Here is a 9,176-nt window from a genome sequence, read left to right on the forward strand (position 1 = left end):
CACGGAGCATGACAGCGTAACAACGACGGTTATTGGATTTTCCAGAGAAAGCCGAGCGATCTCTGGTATACGGTGTTGGTCAAACCGAATGAGAGTTTTGAAGATTTGGAAACTATTATCCGAGATCGTTATAAACTAAAGTCTGAAACACCTTTGGCGATGACTTACCACCCCCCAGAATGGATGCTTGAACCAGATGGGACTCGGAGGCCACCGATTACTGTGAGTACAACCTTCAAGGTAGAAGCTATGATGCATCTTCGCTAATGGTTCACAGATCTCAAACTTTGCATTTCATCTGGATACGAAGATGTTGGCCATTTCCAGTTTCTCAACAACACAACGTTAACCGTCGGCGGTGCAACATTTGTGTTCAATGGTTAGTAACCAAATTTGGGAAATTTTTCCTAGGGTTTAGTTTAAAAAATGTTTTAATGCGTACAATGATTTTGTAGGTTACAATGATCGCGAACTAGTTGGCAGCAAGGATGTTCTTGAAGAGATATTTACCGAACATGAGATGGTTTCAATCTACAGGGCCCATCTTGAAATTACAAACGCTAGGCAAAATCAACAAGAAAACGCTGCTGTATCAAGTATATCATCAAGCAAGTTAACCAAAGAAGGTTAGTTAAAATAATCATACGGTTTTCTAAAATGATTATTCTAGATAGTTAATTAACTTTTAATATTTTAGATGCATTTGGATCATCTCCGTTACTTCCTGGAGAGTAAAGCAATCGGTGGCTATGTTCGTGGGCAGAAGCAATAAAAAATAACATCAGTTGAAGTTGTTTTCTTAAATCGTATGGTCTAATGTTCCGTTTTAAATTCTGAATAATGAAAGGCCGTGGTGTCTTTATCTAAGGATTTCCTCTGTTTCGATTGTTATGTTTGTCTTCCTCTTTTGTGTCGTGTCTGTATGTCCCAAACTTATCTTTTTCATATGTAATATAATCGTTTCGAACTAGTTACAATTGTCGGTGAATGTGGTTTTGCCAAGATGTAATACCAGTACATCTTACCTTGGAATTCAAAATACAATACTCTATTACCTTTATGTTTACAAATTTCCCATTAATATTTATATTGATTCAGGATAATATAATGTTCACCACTCTAATATCTGATAATCATTTTTGTAGCTGGAGAGGCGGTTGATTATATAAGGTGCAGAATACCTAATCTCGTTAACATAGATTGTATTAAATTGTTTAAATTTCAATCAGCAAACTTTAAGCCAACTAATTTTGAATTGTTGACACTTATGGTGATATCAATTCTTCAATTAGACCTGTCAGTACAACGGCCAAAATAAAGGGGAAATTTGTTGTTTGATGATCATCAGACATGAAGCCACAAAATTTGACTTTTCTAAGAAGTTTTAAGTTAACAATTGGTTAAATTAAAGTCCAATTATATCCAAATAAACATCAATCATATTAACGAAGATGTGTGTTATCATTATAGACGACCCCTTAGTTTGCTCCAATGATCCTTTGTTGATATCGATTAATTATCCAGATAATTTTCGCTATATCGGAAGAGTTTGATAATATCCAGCTTAACTGAAAGAAAAAACAAACTTAATGTGTTTCTTTCATAATTTGTTTCACTTATTCATACCTATAATCTGCATATACGGAATACGAATAATTAATTATGTTAGATTAATGCATACATGACATACTATCTTAAATCCTTACTCTAGGAAAACAAAATAGTCAGTTTTCAAACATCGCTTTCATCTAAAATCCTTACTTAGAAAACAGAGTCTAATGTTAACAATTCTACAAATTCAATGCATAAACAACAAACTAGAGTTTCATGTGGTACTCATAGAGCATAACAGCGACCCTTTGCGCCTCAGAAGCTAAGATATGGGGTGCGATACAACGACATGTTTTGATTCCAGAGAGAGAATGTTTCTGCATTAGCAAAACTGACGTCAACGAAGAATCTGCTGATATGATGTTCTGCAGAACGGTTTTTGCTTTCAACGACCATTGGCATCAGTTGAGAATTTGAAATTCGTAACCCAGCTTATTTCATCAGGTAAGGAAACATTTCTGATATTGGTTTAAGTTCGGAACTCATCGAAGCTTTGCTCCTTAGCGGGGTGTTGCAATCAAAAACTGTAATCATCCAAGAAGAAGCATCCACACACAAGCTGACCCAGTGTTTCTTATCCAGATTAAAAGGGAAATAGAAAATATAGTGATCAGGATGATGGTCCACCATCTCTCCAAACACTTCTACCAGACCCTTTGTGAACATATGTGTTTCCTTAGCCGGTATTTTGGAGAATTTGGAGTAGTTCCTAGACAAAGAGGCAACGTACTTGGTATAAAAAAATACTGATTTTTTGCCCTCTTCGGTAAGAGACTGCTTAGCATATGACAATCTAAGATGTTTCATGAGTACATCCATCACCTACATAGAATTATATTAATAGGTGGGGCAATTTTTAACGATAACAAAGAAGATTCTACTACCTTTGAAGAGTATGGCTTGGCCCTTTCGACAATGTCAATAATGTCTTTGTTTGAAACTTGACACCCTCCAAGATGAATAACACTAGTATAGATATTAATAGATTAATAGACACAAAATAGATCTTAATATATCAGGATAGACATAAGATAATCGAATAACTTACAAATGGAATTTCAGCTTCTGGGCCAGTTTGGTATACTTTTGAGTATATTCCCAAGAATCAGCTTTGCCATACACAGCCATTTGGGAATCCCTTGCTCTATTTAATATATCTGGACTACACTGGAAAACATCAACGAGGCCATGGGTAACTGTTTTTTGTCTTTTGCCTCTCCTGCATTCTTGTAAATCAAAAGGATTATCTTTTATTTTTCTACTGCGACTTGTTCAGCAGCCAACCCGTTCACCAGGTCATCATTGTTATCTTCCTGGGACAAACCAAGGGGGAACGACGGAATCTCAATAACAGGGAATGATTCCATCTCAGAAATCTAAAACGATAAGTCCTAGTGCTATAATTTAACCACCAAACTAACAAAGTTTAAAACTACTATGGATTTCACATTTCACATTTTGTACCTGGTCTACGAAGTTGACGGAGGCAAAGTTGGATTCAGAGAGTTTCGTAGCCGCAAACTCTTTCTACGTTGTGGGAGCATATCCTGATTGTCTTCTTCGACTGTTTCTTGCTCTTGAGAGGATCTACCGTCAGTGTGATCCTGTTTTTCTACCCGAGACAAACCAAGCGAGAATGATGGATTCTCAATAAATGGGAACCGATCCCTCAGTGCCATCTAAATAATATAAGTTTTAATGTCAAGAAAAACCATTCGGTCTAGAATAAAATTAAGTTTAACAGCAAAGAAACAAAAAAATTTACCTCTAACCTTCCGGTTCGGAGACTTTGGGTAGCTACCTGGAAAATATGCACTATGTTAATATCCAAAGCTATATTACCATAACCTAATTGAAACGTCTACTATCATTAACTGGGGCCCAAAACTTTACCGTTTTTGATGCTGGAGAATGTTCCATTTGATTTTCCAAATATGTGACATTGGGAGATGGAGTTAATCCAGATATATCTGACGACAAACCTCTGGTTGGAGAATCCTGTTACTCAAACATGTTGCATTAATATAGAAATTTGTCAAATATTTAGAAAATTTTAGTACTCATACGAGGAAATCTATAACAAATTTAAAGAGTGGATTAGTAATGCAAAAAGGTATGCTTACATGGATATCACCCTCCGAAAAATGTGGTGGTTCATCCTGAACATATGTGTTCTCACTTGGTTGAACCTATATTTTACAAGATATTTAACGCGGAAATAACAGCATTAATAAAATAAGCATTATGTATCCGGATAACTACAATATTAACCAATATGTCAACCATTTGTGGGATATAACTCATAAATTCGGAAACGAAACTAATGTTTGTATTAATTTATCGACCAAATGTTGGAGCGTCGACTATTACTGCTGAAATTTATATCACTCTAACACAATGAATGAACATTAAACATTGGCTATGAAATTTATTTTTAGATTGGTTTTAGAGAACTTACATTTTCGGTATCGTTGGATGTCGGGTCAGAGTTGTTCAAGTCTTGCACCGATGATGGCTGTGATTTTGAATTGATAATGGGATCCTGATGTTGATTCTTAATCATGGTCTCAATACTTTAGATGATATCTCCCTTCATCTGAAACAGTTTTTGCTCTAACATTGGAACCATGACGGACTCTATCATTTATTTGATCTTATTCTCTACAAGCGTTCCAATCCGAGACTCCATTGAGGCGAATTCCTTAGTATCAGCCTTGACAGTTGCATTTAGATTCTTTGTTGTTTCACGAAATCGTGAAATTTCAGGTTTCATTTTGTCATACAGAAGCGTAACAAACTTCGAGTCCGAGACAGTTTCAGGAGACACTGCTTTCTTACCAGCCTTTGTTTCTTTCTTCTTACCCTTTCCCTTACCACCCATGCGTTCAACGTCAGCCATGGTTACACCTCTCTTGAATATCGAATTGTTGAAATCATGTTTTTCAGAGTGTAAACGCAAAACGTTTTCAACCTTTGGATCGGTTTCCTCGTCGGAGTAATCTTCATATTCATTATCCACATGATGAGAAGAATCATCTTCGATGATACATTTCACAGGTACCTAAATCCATTATTAACATCAACTTTTAAATATACATTTCGTAAACTTTTATAAACTACTATATATAAAGAATGATCCGGATAGATTTGATTGTACCTCGCATTTATGATCAACATCCCTAGCATGTCCTGGACTCAATGTCAGTCGCTTATTATTCTTTTCATGAAGATCATCGTCGTCCCTATCTGAGTCTGACTCGGAAGAAGAAGAACCAGCTTCTTGCACAACCTCGGTTAGAGCCGGCACCGCCTCAACCATTACTAATTGCATAGCGTGTACAAAACCTTTAAGGGCGAAGGTGTTCTGACAAAGCGCTACTTCATCTCTTTCCTTGATGCGAGTCATTAGCATATCAAACGCAAGTCTTCTCCAAGGAAACGAAAAGAATTGGTTCAAATCTTTAATCATCTCTACATACTCTTTTGGAATTTTAGACTTCAAATTTGTCAGCATCAAAACAGAGGAGGCCAGAGAAAGAAGAGCATACTTAATTCTAATCTCTTTGTCGACGACTGTTTTCTTTCGTAACATCCTAATCACCGACGAAACGGTAACAACGTCAGTACCACCAAACAGAGTAGGCCAATACGGAGTTTCTGCCATTCGCTCTTTCTTGCTTTTTCCGTGATTTTTTTGGGAATTTCCCACATGGTAAGCCAGTGACAATAGCAAATTCCCTTAAAGAAAATCTAATCGGATTTCCAGCAAAACGAAACCAAACTTGGTGCTTCTTGTTTACCTTTAGTTGTCTTGAAAGAATATATCGAGCAAACCTACCGGAGAATGCGGGTTTATCTCTGAGATCGATAAATTTGCCAAAGGTAGAATCTTTTATAAACTGGATTTCATCGTCGGACAAAACTCTTAGGATTGACCGGATTCCACTTGAACGGTGATAAGCAAGAACTCGTACACCAACTGGTTCTTCACCATCGGCAAACATGCAGTCAGGAACTTCGATCATCTCGACCATATCTTCTGACTCGGAAGAAACGGGTGAGTCAACCAGGCGAACTCGAACCATGATTCTTTGAGTAAGGAAAACTGAATTCTGTCCGTAAATTGAGAATTCAGAAACTTAAAAAGAAATTTCTAAAAGCTGCAATTAATCCCGTCGATTGGTCTGTAGAACAGTTACAATTATTCATACATGCAATTTCTTTGCTTGGATGGAATATTTCATCGAAAACATAGGTATTGGTAGTATCGGTTTTTCTTTAGTCTACACATGCAGGGGACATCAAATCTTTATATATCAAGTTGCCAGATACAAAGTAGGTAATAGAATTAGGGATCGAAATGGCAATACGATTTATAAATTGTGATGAACAGTACATATAGTTATTTTCCTAAATAGATGAAAGATGGTGTATATGGGACGCAAATTCTCTAAGTTTTTATCTAATACCCAAAATCCGACAAATAACCATCCAAACTACTGATAATTAAATATAGAAATTACTTGTATTAAGGAAAAATGATTAACGGATTAAGTTAACTAGGGAAGTTTTGGGTATTTTTTAAAAACCAAATTCGATTGCCCTAGCCTATGTTGTCAACCTCCCCTTAATCAATTGCTCCAGTACTCCTGCTAGGAAAAAAAAATTCTCAGATACTCCTGCCCGAAGCTGCCCGGATTAGAAAATAGATAAATCTTTAATTAAATCCGAAAAATTATTAAAAGACCACAAAACCAACAGAATTTTGCGTATTTACAACCCAACCAGGACCATTACGCGGACCATCCAGACCCAATCCATAAAATTCGGATCTCTTTCTTCATAACTTTCGAAAACTTTGTACGAGTTGGTGTAATTGTAAATCTTGGTGTAACTGTACAGCGTATAAGACTGCGACTAATATAAACTGTATCAATTACAAAGTTATTCTAAATTGAACTAAGTCGCACTTTTTGATTTGGAAAGTTCAACTAGTTTTGATTGTATCTTTTACATTTGCATTATGTTCTTTTATGGAGACAGTGTTGTTAATAATAAATAAAGATTACTTTATAGAGAAAAACTAGAGACATTATATTATATGAAATGTATTTTACATAAACCTAGTAAAAATAGATAAAAAGTACATGTTATAACTCATAAACACACCACTAATCTTCAATTGGCCAGTGGCCAGCGGTCAAGTGAATATCATTGGAGAAGTCCCAAGCTGCACATTGCCAGAAACAACGATTGCATGTCCACCGTGTTCTAGATCCTTCTAAGGAGACTACAAACACTGGTTCTATTACTGCAGAGCACCAACAATCATGTGAGACATTGGGATTTATTCTTTCCAGTAGAGACATAAACACCTCAGGTTTTTCGTAACCCCAATGGCATGAGGATAACGAAGTTGTGATCATGCAATTCATCCGATCAACAAATTCACGACTAAAGCTAGGATAGTTGTGAACAAATCCTCTAGCATCAACACTAAACGCTAAGTTCAGCATTCCATCTACATACTTGGCCCACAACAATCCTCTCTCACCAGCAAGATGGATTTTTTCCCTTTCTTCATCAAGTAAATGGAGGACGAAGAACTCATACATACCTCGCATGTAGATGGCCTCTAGATTACCGGTTTGGTAGCACCTAAGCCTGCATGTCCTTAAAGCATTAGCCTCATCAATCCAGTTATTCAAGTTAAAGAGATCTGCAGATCGGTAGAAGTATTCTTCTTTGCCAATTTGATTGAACTCGGAGAAAGCATATTCAAGTTAAAGAGATCTGCAGATCGGTAGAAGTATTCTTCTTTGCCAATTTGATTGAACTCGGAGAAAGCAATTCTTGCACTACCGAAGTCTCGGAGATGGCTTGTTGCTACCTCTAAGAGAATCTTATGAAGCATGGAAGGAGGGAGAGAGCCAAGTTAAAGTTCGACATGGAGAGATATTTGTTTAATCAAGTAAATGGAGAGATTTTCGTTTTACTTATTTGGAGAAGGTGATAAACATGGAGAGATATTAGTTTAATCAAGTAAATGGAGAGATTTTCGTTTTACTTATTTGGAGAAGGTGATAAACCCTTTTATAATGGGGATGATCCTCTAACCGAAATACACGTAGTATGGAAGTTCAAGTAACGTGTAGGGAAAAGTATAAACTGAGTATTTATTACCCCACTTAAGAGTGATTTGATAGACGCCTCGAGAAGACACGAGTTCAGAAGGCAGGACTTCTCAGTGCGCATGGGTTGGATTTGAAACTTTGAAAAATTCTAATCGATAAAGATATATAACTGTGTATAAGTAAGTGAAAGTAACTGATTTAGATTATCTAAATTCATGAAACTAAGCACAATTTTAAAAATTTAAATTGACTCAATATATGAAACTATGTAAAACGTTAAGAAAATGAGATATTTTGTAACTTTATTTCATGTTATTTAATTCTCGATTTATTACCCCAACTATTCTACAAGTTGTAACTCTTCCATTTAAGGGGAGACGGAGCGACGAGACACGAGTTCAGAAGACACAACTTCTCTCTCCTACAGTCGCATCTCTTGGAATTGGAACTGGAACTTTGTATAGCTTTAATTTATTAAGATTTATAACTATGTATACGTAAGTGAAACTGAGTTATTTAAAATGTCTAAATTTATGAAACTAAGAAAAACGTAACAATTTAGATTGTATATATATTTGAAACTATGTAAAACTTAACGAAATTTAGATAGTGTCTTGTTATATTTTGATAGAAATGATCAGTATCCAAAACTTATTATACTTAGTGGATATATTTAATGACAGAAACAAGTAGTATAGGAGATAATAAATGTAAATGTTAGTATTTAGTTTGGAAAAAAACCTGTAATTAATGATTCAAGCATCGGCGTGTCCATTGAAGGGTAATTTGATTGACTCCCCGAGAAAGCAAGACTTCTCTCACACACCTTCTGACTGCAACAGTCGCATGTCTGGAATATGGAAATTTGTATAACTTTAATTTATTACGATTTATAATTATGTATAAGTAAGTGAAACTGAGTTATTTAGATTGTCTAAATTTAAGAAACTAAGAAAAACGTAACAATTTAGATTGTATAAATGTTTGAAACTATGTAAAACCTAACGAAATTTAGATAGTATCTTGTTATATTTTGATAGAAATGATTAGTATCCAAAACTTATTATACTTAGTGGATATATTTAATGATAGTGGATATATTTAATACTTAGTGGATATATTTAATGACAGAAACTAGCAGTATATGAGATAATAAATGTTAGTATTTAGTTTGGGAAAAACCTGTAATTAATGATAATGATGGACTCCGCGAAAAAACTGCATGTCTCGAATGAAAAAGTCTATTATAAAAATAATTACACTTGCATTTAAACGCCACAACACTACACCGTCTACAATCATCATTACCATTGCATTTAAACTCCACCACAGTAAGTTAAATCATCTTCTTCAGTCCGGATATAACATTTCTCTGCAAAATTCACCAAAAAGAAAAGCAAAGAAAGGATTCATCATCTCCTCTCTCAACAA

General features: G+C 35.4%; 1 long non-coding RNA gene across 1 annotated transcript; it reads right to left on the reverse strand.

Moving 5' to 3' along the window:
• Positions 1-2,513: 2,513 nt before the first annotated feature.
• On the reverse strand, positions 2,514-8,513 carry LOC106311483. Its single transcript, XR_001264031.1, has 3 exons — positions 8,487-8,513; positions 2,660-2,778; positions 2,514-2,577 (listed from the first exon to the last, which is right to left on the reverse strand). It is a non-coding gene; the product is annotated as an uncharacterized LOC106311483 (long non-coding RNA).
• Positions 8,514-9,176: the final 663 nt, after the last annotated feature.

The sequence above is a fragment of the Brassica oleracea genome, chromosome C8 (assembly GCF_000695525.1).
Source record: "Brassica oleracea var. oleracea cultivar TO1000 chromosome C8, BOL, whole genome shotgun sequence".
Lineage (NCBI taxonomy): Eukaryota > Viridiplantae > Streptophyta > Magnoliopsida > Brassicales > Brassicaceae > Brassica > Brassica oleracea.